Here is a 13033-nt window from a genome sequence, read left to right on the forward strand (position 1 = left end):
GCCTCGCATTTAATTCTGGAGGGGGTGTCACATTTGCAGTACGCGGATGACACAATCATTATGGTGGAAATGAATGACTCTTGTATTGCCCACCTAAAAATCTTGTTCCTATGCTTTGAGGTTCTCTCAGGGCTGAAAAATAATTTTTCCTAGAGCAAGGTTACCATTACTGGTGCCTCCGAGGACGAGGCAGTTAGGGTTTTCAACTTCTCAACTGTAGTTTGGGATCCTTTCTCTTTAGATATCTGGGTCTTCCCATTCCGCCGTTCCGGCTATGTGCCAAGGAGTTCGCTCCCTTGGTGACCAAGGTTGGGAATCGAGTGACGTTGTGGTGTTGTAGATATAAGACCAACGCGGGAAAGGTGTGTCTCATTAATGCGTGTTTGTCCTCTCTTCCTATGTTTACCATGGGTTTTTATCATCTATCTGAAGGGACACATGATGGTTTGATAAGCATAGGGGTACTTTTTACTGGAATGCTGTGGATAATAGCCGTAAATATAGGATGGTGAAATGGAAGATCATGTGTAGGCCTAAAATTCTTGGAGGGTTGGGCATTCTTAACACTTCGGTGATGAACGAGTGCCTTATTATCAAGTGATGGTGGAAGATTACGACCTCTAGGTCTGCTACTCTTTGGTTCTTGCTTCTCAAAGGTAAATAGTTTCCGCATGGGAGCCCTCTTTTTGCTTCTGCTTCGGGTGGCTCTCAGTTTTGGAAAGTTCTGGTGAAAGTTCGGGATGTGTTTAGGGAGCATGTCAATTTTGTGGTGGGTAATGGATGCTCTACGCGGTTCCGGCTTGATTGGTGGTGTGGTGATTCTTCTTTAGCTGTTGCCTTTCCCGTTTTATTTTCTTATTGCTTTGCCTTGGAGATCTCAATCTCTGAGCTCTCTAATAATAATTGGGACCTCTCTTTCAAATGATCCCTCTCTCATGTAGAGTTGGATGATTGGCAGCATCTTGTTACTTTCCTCCCTGTGCTCTCGAAGGAGGAAGACTCTGTAGTTTGGCCCCACTCTACTTCTGGCAGATTTTCTATTCAATCAATGTATTCCAGGCTTATTTCAGGCGTGCCTACTTCTAAATTCAAGCCTATGTGGCAAGCCAAAGCCCCCCCCCCCCAGATTAAGATTTTCGTACGGCAAGCCATTTGGGGACGTCTTACTACGGCTGATCAAATTCAAAAACGAAATGGGTCTGGTTCACATCGTTGTGTTCTATGTCCTAATCTTGGATACCAATCATATTTTGTTTGGCTGTGTTGCATTAGGTCCTCGAAGGGGGTGTCCTGGGAACCCAATTCTTTTGCGGAGCTCCGGTTTCTTACCTCTGGGCTCCGGGGTCTAAACAAGCACTTATTCTGGTTGGTGTTTGCTGCTCTTTGTTGGCCTTTGTGGACAACCAGGAATAAATTTACCATTGAACATGTGTTCCTTAACAAGCCTGCCGTCTGTCTCTTTAAAATGTGTATGTTCTTGCCGCAGTGGAGATCATTGACTAAGGTTGCCGATCGGGATGCTTTGGAGGTGCTGATTGCTAAAGTTCAGGCTTCTGCCGTCTCCCTGTCTCTGCAAAATCCTGATGGCCGAGCTCATTCATAGCAGCGCTTCTCTTTTTGGTAGTAGGTTGTTGGCCTACGCGCTTGTTAGTCTATTGCCTTATCTCTGGCCTGCGTGCCCTGAACTTTGATGGCCTGCATGGCAAGGTTGTTGGCCTTGCTACTCTGGTTTTCTGTTTCATTTGTTGCTTGCTTGTGTGTTCGTACTCTACCTAATGGCTTTATCTATGAAGTCAGGTGTATGACTTTTCTCTAAAAAAACTAGGGGAGGTTTGGAGAAGTTCGAACTTCGGCCTAGCCCAATGTTAGTTGGACCACATCTCCCCCATAGTCCATGTGTCTCATTCATCTCTTTTTCCTCTATGTTTACCTGGCCCATTGCCACTTTCCGGATTTTTTATGACCACAGCCGGATGACCGAGCCTTGTCTGTTCTATACATACGTGTGCGGACATGCCCACCGGAAATTTGGTGACTTCCCGAGATAACCCAAACAACTTACCTTATAATATCACTTGTTATGAAAATTCGAAAAGCATAGCCAATCTACCGATGACTAAGCAATCATACGAAACTCGACACCAAGATTTGTTAGCAAGGTTCATCAAACTCGGTAACATTCCTGGAGCATTACTACAGGTGCTCCTCCCCATTGATACCGCTACAATATCAGACACCGGTCACATGGACATTGACACATGCCGTTGGCTATGCATGTGCTATTATGTGGCATATTTTACATTGTGTGTGTGCGATTTAAACCCAAATACATTGTAAATAATACACGACACAACTCCAACACAATCAATGCTCGTAGCAAACTAGCAACACGTGGAGTATCTGTGTACACAGAGAAGACACATTGTAAATAATACATGCAAGCAAATGTTTGTGTTCGGGCTGCGCTTACGGCATGGAACAAAATTCATGTAAGTTGTTTACAGATAACATATAAATGCTTACAAAAGAGAAACTGATCTTAAATTTAAGGACTAATAACCGTCTCAAAAAGTTCAAATTTCTTACTCGCACATGAATTGATGAGTTGTTGCCTAGAAAATTCAGATTCAAATTTCTGACTTGCACATGAATTGAAACTATAACAAAAAAGGATTGAACTAGACTGCACAAAGAAAATTGTAGAATCTAGCTTGGTTTAGACATCTGGAGTACACAGATACCCGATAGGAATCATGCAAATAGCTATGAACACAAGGAACGCCATGTGCCCAGGATTCTGCAATTCAGGATCATGATACTTGTTCCTTGCCACAAAGAGGTAAACCACCAACGCCATGCTTGCCAACGTAGTAAAACACTGCGGAGATAGATCGCCTGGTTGTGAGTACATATATCGACAAACGTATGGAAGAAACTACAATGGCAATTCGTTTAGAGGAAACTGATAACAGAATACTACGGAGTAGTACGTATATGCGTGCAAGGCGCATGTACCCTGAAGAAGATCGTCCAGACGGCCATGAACCGACGGACGGCGGAAGAATAATCATCAGTTTCGCCGCATTCACCTTGCTCCATCCTTTGCAGCAGGAGGTCTTCTTCCATCTGAGGCTGTCGATAACTCCTGCCTGATGACCAGGGGCACGCCGGCGGCATGGTGAAGCTTGGCCGCCGGCAGATATACGGATCCTTTCCTGCCCGCGGGCGCTTGCGCAGATCTGATGGGTTCCGAGAACTAACGTGTAACGTGGACGATCGATTGATCGAGAAATTACGCGGCCGGGCGAATTAAGCAAGCGGATAGCTATGTACGTGCCCCCTGGTCTATCTATATGAATTTTATTTTTTTGGAGTGGGATCTATCTATACGAGATAGATGACTTTGATTGGGATTCTGATTACCCCCAAGTTGGAGCCCCATTATTTCTTTGTATGACGTCACGGAAACTTGGGAACTTCGTTTACCATGACGGTTAATCGGGCTATAGATTTAGTATATGTCGGCCGTCGTACGTTCGTTTTAGTACGTCGGTCGTCTTTCCCTGTCCGCACTCACTTCGCATTGAGAACCCACAGTTCCAAACTAAGTATAATTTTAGGTTTCTTTAATTATTATTTTTAAAATATTCATCAAGTCAGAAATGCATCAGGATTTACAACACTAAATATGCACGGTATGAAAATGAATGAATTGCAGAAACCATCGACAATGAAGGCTAAGGTTGCAGGAACCACATTTCTATAGTTTGTGCCAAAAAAACACTAATGTTGTGCCTAATAATTGGCAAAAAAGCACTAGTTAATGGCTTTGGCCCATGACGATTATGACAAGTGGGATCCGCAAAAACTGATATGGCATAACGGTTGACATTTGATGGCGTTAGACGAGGTATTTTCCCAAAAAAAAATCCTCCTCTCCCTAAAGTCCACCTGCATGCACGGAGCTCTCCTGGCACGCATTGGACGCCTAAGGCGAGAGGAGAGCCCGCGCTGGCCGAGATTGGTGACGCAGGTCGCGATGGTTGTGGACCTCGCCGTCGCGCGCACGGCCGCTGCTACTTGTGATTGGCGTTGAGATTTTTTCGAAGATGAAGGGTGATGTAGTATAGTAGCAGATAGTCCGTATTTCCCTTAGTTAAGAACCAATGATTATCGAATCAATAGAAGACACCACACAAATAAGATAAGTGGTACTTGCACACACACACAAAGCAAATGCTTGCACTCAACACGGGCAAGAGGGTTGTCAATCCCCTTGTAATCATCAATTGTAAGGATTAAATCTGATAGTGGTAGATAGATTAAATAAAAATAAATAAATGACAACAAGTATTTTTAGAGTTTTAGTAAATATAAAGTGAATGGACCCTCGGGTCATAGCGTTCACTAGAGGTATCTCATAAGCAGCAACCGTGGGTAAACAAATTATTGTGGGCAATTGATAGAATAGCGCATAGTTATGATGATTCTTTATGGCATGATTAATATATAGGCATTATGTCCGAGACAAGTGGACCAACATCCATCTGCATCTATTACTATTACTTCACCCCAAGACCGCTATCCAGCATGCATCTCAAAGTATTAAGTTCATAACAAACAGAGTAATGTTGAAGCATGATGACATAATATAGACAAAGTAAGATCAAATAATATGTTTGAACCCCGTTGTTTTAGTCTTAGTAGCAATAATACAAATACGTGCCTTGTAACTCCTCCTGTCATAGAGTAAGGACACCACAAGATTGAACCTACTACCAAGCACCTCTCGCACTAAAAATAAATCAATCTAATTGGCCAAAAGAGATAGATAGATCGAAGAGAAATACAAGGATATAAAATCACACATAAATAAATCTAAAAAGACTCAAATACTTACAATGAATAATATGATCATAAACCAACGATTCATCGGATCCCAACAAACACACCGCAAAAGTTTAAATCGGATTGATCTTAGATGAGATCATTGGATTGGAGAGAGAGAGAGAGAGAGAGAGTCATCTATCTACTGCTACGGACCCGCGGGTCCTGTAGGAACTACTCACACATCATCATGGAGGCAACAAGTATTGTAAATGTGTCCTAGAGGCAATAATATTGTATTATTGTATTTTCATAATTAAAAGTTTATATTTCATGCTATAACCGATATGATCCTGGAATAAGCGATTCAGTGTAAAACTCATATGCACATGTGAAATGATAAACGGTAAAATATGATTCCTAGTCTCGCCTCTAAGACTATCTCAAGTGTTATTGGTGATCATATTTTCCGGATCTTAGGATATCGTTAAGTGTAACGATAGTCCTAAATTTTTTTTGATAATATGACATTGGAAGAACAATCATATTGAATCGACCCAAATTTGTTTGTTATACTTTGATATATAACTGTCACAAGTCAATTGTTATAACACTGAGAGTTAAAGTGTGATTTAGTTCATTTGACCATGAGAGTATCTTAGTCTCTTCTTACTGTGCGGTGGACTTTGGGGTTGCTCAAACGTTATTTGTAACACGGTGATCATAACGACAACTTACTGAAAGTGCAACTATCCCTGGGTGGTTTTGGTAATTCCTAACAACATATAGCTCATTGAGCTAATGCTATTTTAAGATAAATATTTCAGGAAAGCTCAATGATTGGCGTGGCATGGGTTAAGAAAGTGGACCCCTCAAAATGCTAAGGACAAAAGGATTGGCCCAAGCTCAAAGCACAAGACTCTACATTTCATTTTTAGTGATCCAAGATCACATTGAGTCCATAGGAAAACCAATACTATTAAGAGGGGGTTTGATTAATGAGGTTCTTGCTCAAAGTGCTTAGTGATATGCTCCAAACCCCTCAACTACTTTCTCACATCCAAATATGTCCCAAACCAAAAGTCAAACTCAGCCCCACCGATTTGATCTATCCGGTGCCACCGAGTTCACTTGACATAGCCACTGCCACAAACCCTAGTCTTTTCGGTCTCACCGATAGGGATCTCAGTTTCACCGAGATGGGATTGTAATCTCCCTGTTTCCCTTCGTAACGTTTCGGTCAAACCGAGATGAGCGATCGGTCCCACCGAGATTGCAATGCAAACTCTCTGTTTCCCTTTCGTAACGTTTCGGTCCAACCGAGATGAGCGAATCGGTCCCATCGAGTTTGCCTAACCAACTCTCTGGTTAGTCTATTACCAAAATCGGTCCAACCGAGTTTGTGTAATTGGTCTCACCGAGATTACGTTATGCCCTACCCTAATGACATCAGTCCCACCGAGTTGACATGTAGGTCCCACCGAAAACCCTAACGGTCACATTATGAACCAAATCGGTCCGACCGAGTTCTCTGAATCGGTCCCACCGAGTTTGGTGATTTGTGTGTAACAGTTAGTTTTTGTGTGGAGGTTATATATACCGCTCCACTCACTCTTCATTCGAGGAGAGAGCCATCAGAACATGCCTACACTTCCAACATACAACTTCTGAGAGAGAACCACCTACACTTGTGTTGAGGTCAAGATATTCCATTCCAACCACATAAATCTTGATCTCTAGCCTTCCCCAAGTTGCTTTCCACTCAAATCATCTTTCCACCAAATCCAATCCTATGAGAGAGAGTTGAGTGTTGGGAAGACTATCATTTGAAGCACAAGAGCAAGGAGTTCATCATCAACACACCATCTATTACCTCTTGGAGAGTGGTGTCTCCTAGATTGGTTAGGTGTCACTTGGGAGCCTCCGTCAAGATTGCGGAGTTGAACCAAGGAGTTTGTAAGGGCAAGGAGATCGCCTACTTTGTGAAGATCTACCCTAGTGAGGCAAGTCCTTCGTGGGTGACGGCCATGGTGGGATAGACAAGGTTGCTTCTTCGTGGACCCTTCGTGGGTGGAGCCCTCCGTGGACTCGCGCAACTGTTACCCTTCGTGGGTTGAGGTCTCCATCAACGTGGATGTACGATAGCACCACCTATCGGAACCATGGATAAAAAATCTCCGTGTTAACATTGCGTTTGCTCCCTCAAACTCCTCCCTTTACCTTCATATGCAATTGTTTTACATTCTGCCGCTATACTCTTAGAATTGCATGTGTAGGTTGATTGCTTGACTTGTGCTACGTTGCTAAAATCTGCCAAGAATTAAAATTGGGAAAAGGCTAGATTTTTATTTGGTCAAGTAGTCTAATCACCCCCCCCCTCTAGACATACTTTCGATCCTACAAGTGGTATCAGAGCTTTGGTCTCCATTTACTTTGATTTCCATAGCTTTTGGTGGTCATAGCCTTGGTTTCACAACCTAGGAGAGTATGGCGTCTAGCGAGGGAAATTACCACCGTAGAGGTCCTTACTTTAATGGTACTAATTTTGCTAGTTGGAAGCATAAGATGAAAATGCATATTCTTGGACATAACCCTGCCGTTTGGGCTATTGTGTGTATTGGCTTGCAAGGTGAATTCTTTGATGGGAGAGAACCGAACCGTGAAGCTACCGCGGAAGAGTTGAAGATGCTGCAATACAATGCTCAATCTTGTGATATTCTCTTCAACGGATTGTGCCCCGAAGAATTCAACAAAATCAGCCGTCTTGAGAATGCAAAGGAAATTTGGGATACTTTGATTGATATGCACGAAGGTACCGACTCCGTCAAGGAATCCAAATTGGATGTGCTTCAAAGTCAACTTGACAAGTTCAAAATGAAGGATGGTGAAGGTGTCGCTGAAATGTACTCTAGGCTTGCTCTCATCACAAATGAGATTGCCGGCTTAGGAAGTGAAGAGATGACCGATAGATTCATCGTCAAGAAGATCCTAAGAGCCTTGGATGGAAAATATGATACTGTGTGCACATTGATCCAAATGATGCCCAACTACAAAGATCTCAAGCCAACGGAAGTCATTGGAAGAATTGTTGCTCATGAGATGTCACTCAAGGACAAGGAAGAGCTCCACAACAAGTCAAGTGGTGCTTACAAAGCCTCATGTGATGCTCCCACATCATCAAGTGAGAAACAAACCTTCAATGAAGAATTGAGTCTAATGGTGAAGAACTTCAACAAGTTCTACAAGAGTAGAAGCAAGGAAAGAACTTCCAAGTCAAGGTCCTACAATGACAAAAGATCTTCTAGTCGTGAGCGTAATTGCTACAATTGTGGAAGACCCGGACACTATTCCAATGAGTGTACGGCTCCCTACAAAAGAAGAGAAGATTCTCCCAAGAGAAGAAGTAGGAGAGAAGAATCACCGCCAAGAGAGAGAAGGAGTAGAGATGATCATTATGAACGAAGACCCTCTCGGAGAAGCAAGGATTCGGAGAGGAAGGACAAGTCATCTAGGAGCTACACAAAAAGAAGACATCAAGCTCATGTTGGTGAATGGGTATCCGGCTCCGACTCCAACCATCACTCCGAAAGAAGTTATCACTCCGACTCCGAATATACTCAAGATGAAGGTGTTGCCGGTCTAGCACTTGTGTCAACCAACTCCTACGACATATTTGACTCACCAAATGAAGGAATTGGGAGATGCTTCATGGCCAAAGGTCCAAAGGTAACACACCCCGAGTATGTTGATTTCAATAGTGATGAAGATGATTTGCTAGGGGATGATGATTTACTTGTTGACAACTCTAGTTATAAAAGCTATGATGAACTTGCTAATGATCATGCTAATCAAGATAAAACGAATGATGATGATAAGAAGAAGATTGATCGTCTAACTAAAGAACTAAACACTCTTAAGTTAGCTCATGAAACTACCTTGGAAGATCATCGAGAACTTTTAAAGACTCATGAGAAGCTACGCTTTGAAAAGCTCAACCTTGATCAAGAGCATGAGTTCTTAAAAGCAATCAATGATGATCTTCACAAGAAAAGTTCTTCTTACATTGCCAAGCGTTTACTCTTGTCTACTTACATGCCACAAGTTAAATCTAGCAACAAAAGTAAGAAAGATTCTTCTTCTAGTAGTAACAACAATCATGCTAAATCCAATGATGTTGCTTCTAGTAGTTCTCTTAATTCCACTAATGATTCTCTTAGCCAAGTTACACTTGAGCAAGAAAATAGCTTATTGAAGGGAATTATAGAGAAAGGTGTTTACAAGAGCCTTGCCGGGAGTAAGCAATTTGAGGAAATTGTACGCAAGCAAGGAAGACACCGGAAGAATCAAGGTGTTGGTTTTGAACGAAAGTTCAATGCCAATGGAGTTGAGCGGGAAGAAGATCAATACCCCAAGACGAAGTTTGTTCCTCAACAAGAGAAGTATGATCCTACTTCTTTCAAAGGAACACAAGCTCAAGATGATCTTCCACCACAAGACCACGAGCAAAAAGTCAAGGACAAGCTTCAAGAGGATATTGATGCATTTGAAGAAGCTCCTAAGGCCTTGGTCAAGTGGGTTTCCATGACTACATCAAGCTCCACTTCATCAAGTACGACTACAACTCCAAGGATTCCCATCAAGATGGTGTGGATCCCGAAGAAGAAAAACTAGAGAGTTCTTGAGGGTGACTCCGCCAACATACTTCACTCTTATCATTTTGGCAATGACAAGTGCAAACAACTTCCATATCTTGCACTAGTTCAAGGAGTCACAAACCCTCTTGTTGGTAAGACAAGGGACAAGGTAACCTAATGCTTTCATGGACATCATCTTGTGTGAACATCACTCTATGTCTATGGATATCCTTGCCTGTTCCTTGTGGGAGTAACCCATGTAGGTATTGCTCCAAATGATCTACGTCAACATTGAGTGTCCACATCTTCAACACCTACATGAAGTCATCATCGACAAAACCCAATGTTAGTTCATCCCTCTTAGGGGGGATATCACATCTAGGGGGAGCTTTACTCTAATCAATTGAGCTAAAGCAACTCTAATGGTGTGAGCACAACAATGCTTTATGTAAAAGTGGTAACCCCACTTGTGCTTAAACGATGAGTATGACCTTGATCAAATGTTCTCATTTGACTCCTAAGTCAATATACTCATATATAGATGACCTAGTAATCGCCAAATTGCTCGATAGATGCTAGAGTGTTTGTGCATGCTTTGTCACATATTTCATTTGTCATTTTATTGTGTGAGCATGTTGGATGCATATTTTACTCATTCGAGGACATGCATTTGTTGCTTTGATTGTTTGGCTTTTTCTCTTTTGCCAAATGGATGGACAAGAATGCCTAAGAACTCCCTCTAGCTATTTATGCTTTCCTCGTCTCAAACTCTATTCATGCTACATCACAACGTTTGATCAAGTCAGATTCGAACCACTCTGTGTGAGGAGCACTCGGAGTCCCCGATTCGCCATAGACTTAAACTTCCAAAACCTCTTTGTGCATTTCGGTCTAACCGACTCACCATTTTCGGTCATACCGAGATCACTAAGTTGATCTAGGTTTTCAATCTTGGTGCAACCGATTAGAACTTTTCGGTCACACCAAGTTGCAGTAAATGCTCACAGTTTTGCATCTCGGTGCCACCGAGTTGTTCCACTCGGTCACACCGACAGGGTCAGGTTATATATACTGACGGGTCAAATTTTGGAAATTTTTCCAAAACCTTTCACCCGAGCGTGACCTGCTCTGCCTCCTCGGGTCTCCGGATTGTCCTCTCGCCGCCAGCGACCTCCCGCCGCTGGTCTCCGCCGCCGTCAACGGCAATCTGCCCTGCCGTTGCCGCCGTAGCAAGTTCACCGCCGAAGTAGGGTATGAACTTGATCTTTGTGCTATTCCTTAACTCCGATTTGTAGCACATTGCTTTGCCATGATTATTGCCACGTATGAAATCATCCTGTCCAGCGAAAGCATCCCGTAGATTAGATTTCATTTGAGAATTTAGGGTTAGGTCTCCGCCGAACTCATCTCGGACCGACCGAATTGTAGAAATCGGTCTCACTGATTTGGCTTAGGCCATTGCACATGCATTTTCGGTCTGACCGAAAATTGCAAATCAGTGTGACCGATTTCGATTCTCTGTGAAACCCTAGCAGTCTTGGTGCCACCGAACTGTGACTCGGTCTGACCGAGTTCACTAGTTTAGGTTCCAAAAGCTGCTTCGGTATCACCGAGTTTACTAATCGGTAGATCCGAAATGCTTTCTGTGAAGAACTAAAACTAAGTTTTTAAGTCATCTATTTTGCAAAAACTCTGCACTTTGTGATGCTCATCTATTCTACCTCATCTACATCCATTCATAGGGTCTGCTGTCTGCTACCTCTTGTGCACTGTGTTGGTTTTCCCTTGAAGAGGAAAGGGTGATGCAGCAAAGTAGCGTAAGTATTTCCCTCAGTTTTTGAGAACCAAGGTATCAATCCAGTAGGAGGCCACACACGAGTCCCTCGCACCTACACAAACAAATAAATCCTCGCAACCAATGCAATAAAGGGGTTGTCAATCCCTTCACGGTCACTTACGAGAGTGAGATCTGATAGATATGATAAGATAATATTTTTGGTATTTTTATGATAAAGAAGCAAAGTAAAGAAAGCAAAATAAAGACGACGCTAGAAATAACTTGTTGACGGGAGATTAATATGATGGAAAATAGACCCGGGGCCATAGGTTTCACTAGAGGCTTCTCTCGAGAGCATAAGTATTACGGTGGGTGAACAAATTACTGTTGAGCAATTGACAGAATTGAGCATAGTTATGAGAATATCTAGGTATGATCATGTATATAGGCATCACGTCCGAGACAAGTAGACCGACTCATGCCTGCATCTACTACTATTACTCCACACATCGACCGCTATCCAGCATGCATCTAGAGTATTAAGTTCATAAGAACAGAGTAACGCTTTAAGCAAGATGACATGATGTAGAGGGATAAACTCATGCAATATGATATAAACCCCATCTTGTTATCCTCGATGGCAACAATACAATACGTGCCTTGCTGCCCCTACTGTCACTGGGAAAGGACACCGCAAGATTGAACCCAAAGCTAAGCACTTCTCCCATTGCAAGAAAGATCAATCTAGTAGGCCAAACCAAACTGATAATTCGAAGAGACTTGCAAAGATAACCAATCATACATAAAAGAATTCAGAGAAGATTCAAATATTGTTCATAGATAAACTTGATCATAAACCCACAATTCATCGGTCTCAACAAACACACCACAAAAGAAGATTACATCGAATAGATCTCCACAAGAGAGGGGGAGAACATTGTATTGTGATCCAAAAAGAGAGAAGAAGCCATCTAGCTAATAACTATGGACCCGAAGGTCTGAGGTAAACTACTCACACATCATCGGAGAGGCTATGGTGTTGATGTAGAAGCCCTCCATGATCGATGCCTCCTCCGGCGGAGCTCCAGAAAAGGCCCCAAGATGGGATCTCACGGGTACAGAAGGTTGCGACGGTGGAATTAGGTTTCTGGCTCTGTATCTGGTAGTTTGGGGGTACGTAGGTATATATAGGAGGAAGAAGTACGTCGGTGGAGCAACGTGGGGCCCACGAGGGTGGAGGGTGCGCCCAGGGGGGTAGGCGCGCCCCCCTACCTCGTGCCCTCCTGGTTGATGTCTTGACGTAGGGTCCAAGTCCTCTGGATCACGTTCGTTCGGAAAATCACGTTCCCGAAGGTTTCATTCCGTTTGGACTCCGTTTGACAATATTTTTCTGCGAAACTCTGAAATAGGCAAAAAAACAGCAATTCTGGGCTGGGCCTCCGGTTAATAGGTTTGTCCCAAAAATAATGTAAAAGTGTATAATAAGGCCCATTAATGTCCAAAACAGAATATAATATAGCATGGAACAATCAAAAATTATAGATACGTTGGAGACGTATCACTGTCAGATAGTTTGCAGAGATGTCTGATCAAAGTGACAGCCAGAACAAGTCTGAAGAGCAGGTTCAAATGAGTGAGGGCACTAGTCCCTCCAGCAGCTATGATGATGGAAGCAGGAGCACCCCAAGCAACTTGCCAAAGGCAGCAACCATATCCAGGAAGAAGAGAACCTCAGAATCTGAGGATGAGGATTATGTGGCTGTTGAGGATGAGGCCACTTCAAGGAAAAAGGTGC

At 42.9% G+C, this 13033-nt stretch overlaps 1 long non-coding RNA gene across 1 annotated transcript; it reads right to left on the reverse strand.

Moving 5' to 3' along the window:
* Positions 1–2567: 2567 nt before the first annotated feature.
* Positions 2568–3360, reverse strand: LOC123075112 (uncharacterized). Its single transcript, XR_006436097.1, has 2 exons — positions 3016–3360; positions 2568–2878 (listed from the first exon to the last, which is right to left on the reverse strand). It is a non-coding gene; the product is annotated as an uncharacterized lncRNA (long non-coding RNA).
* Positions 3361–13033: the final 9673 nt, after the last annotated feature.

This window comes from Triticum aestivum, chromosome 3D (assembly GCF_018294505.1).
Source record: "Triticum aestivum cultivar Chinese Spring chromosome 3D, IWGSC CS RefSeq v2.1, whole genome shotgun sequence".
Classification (NCBI taxonomy): Eukaryota; Viridiplantae; Streptophyta; class Magnoliopsida; order Poales; family Poaceae; genus Triticum; species Triticum aestivum.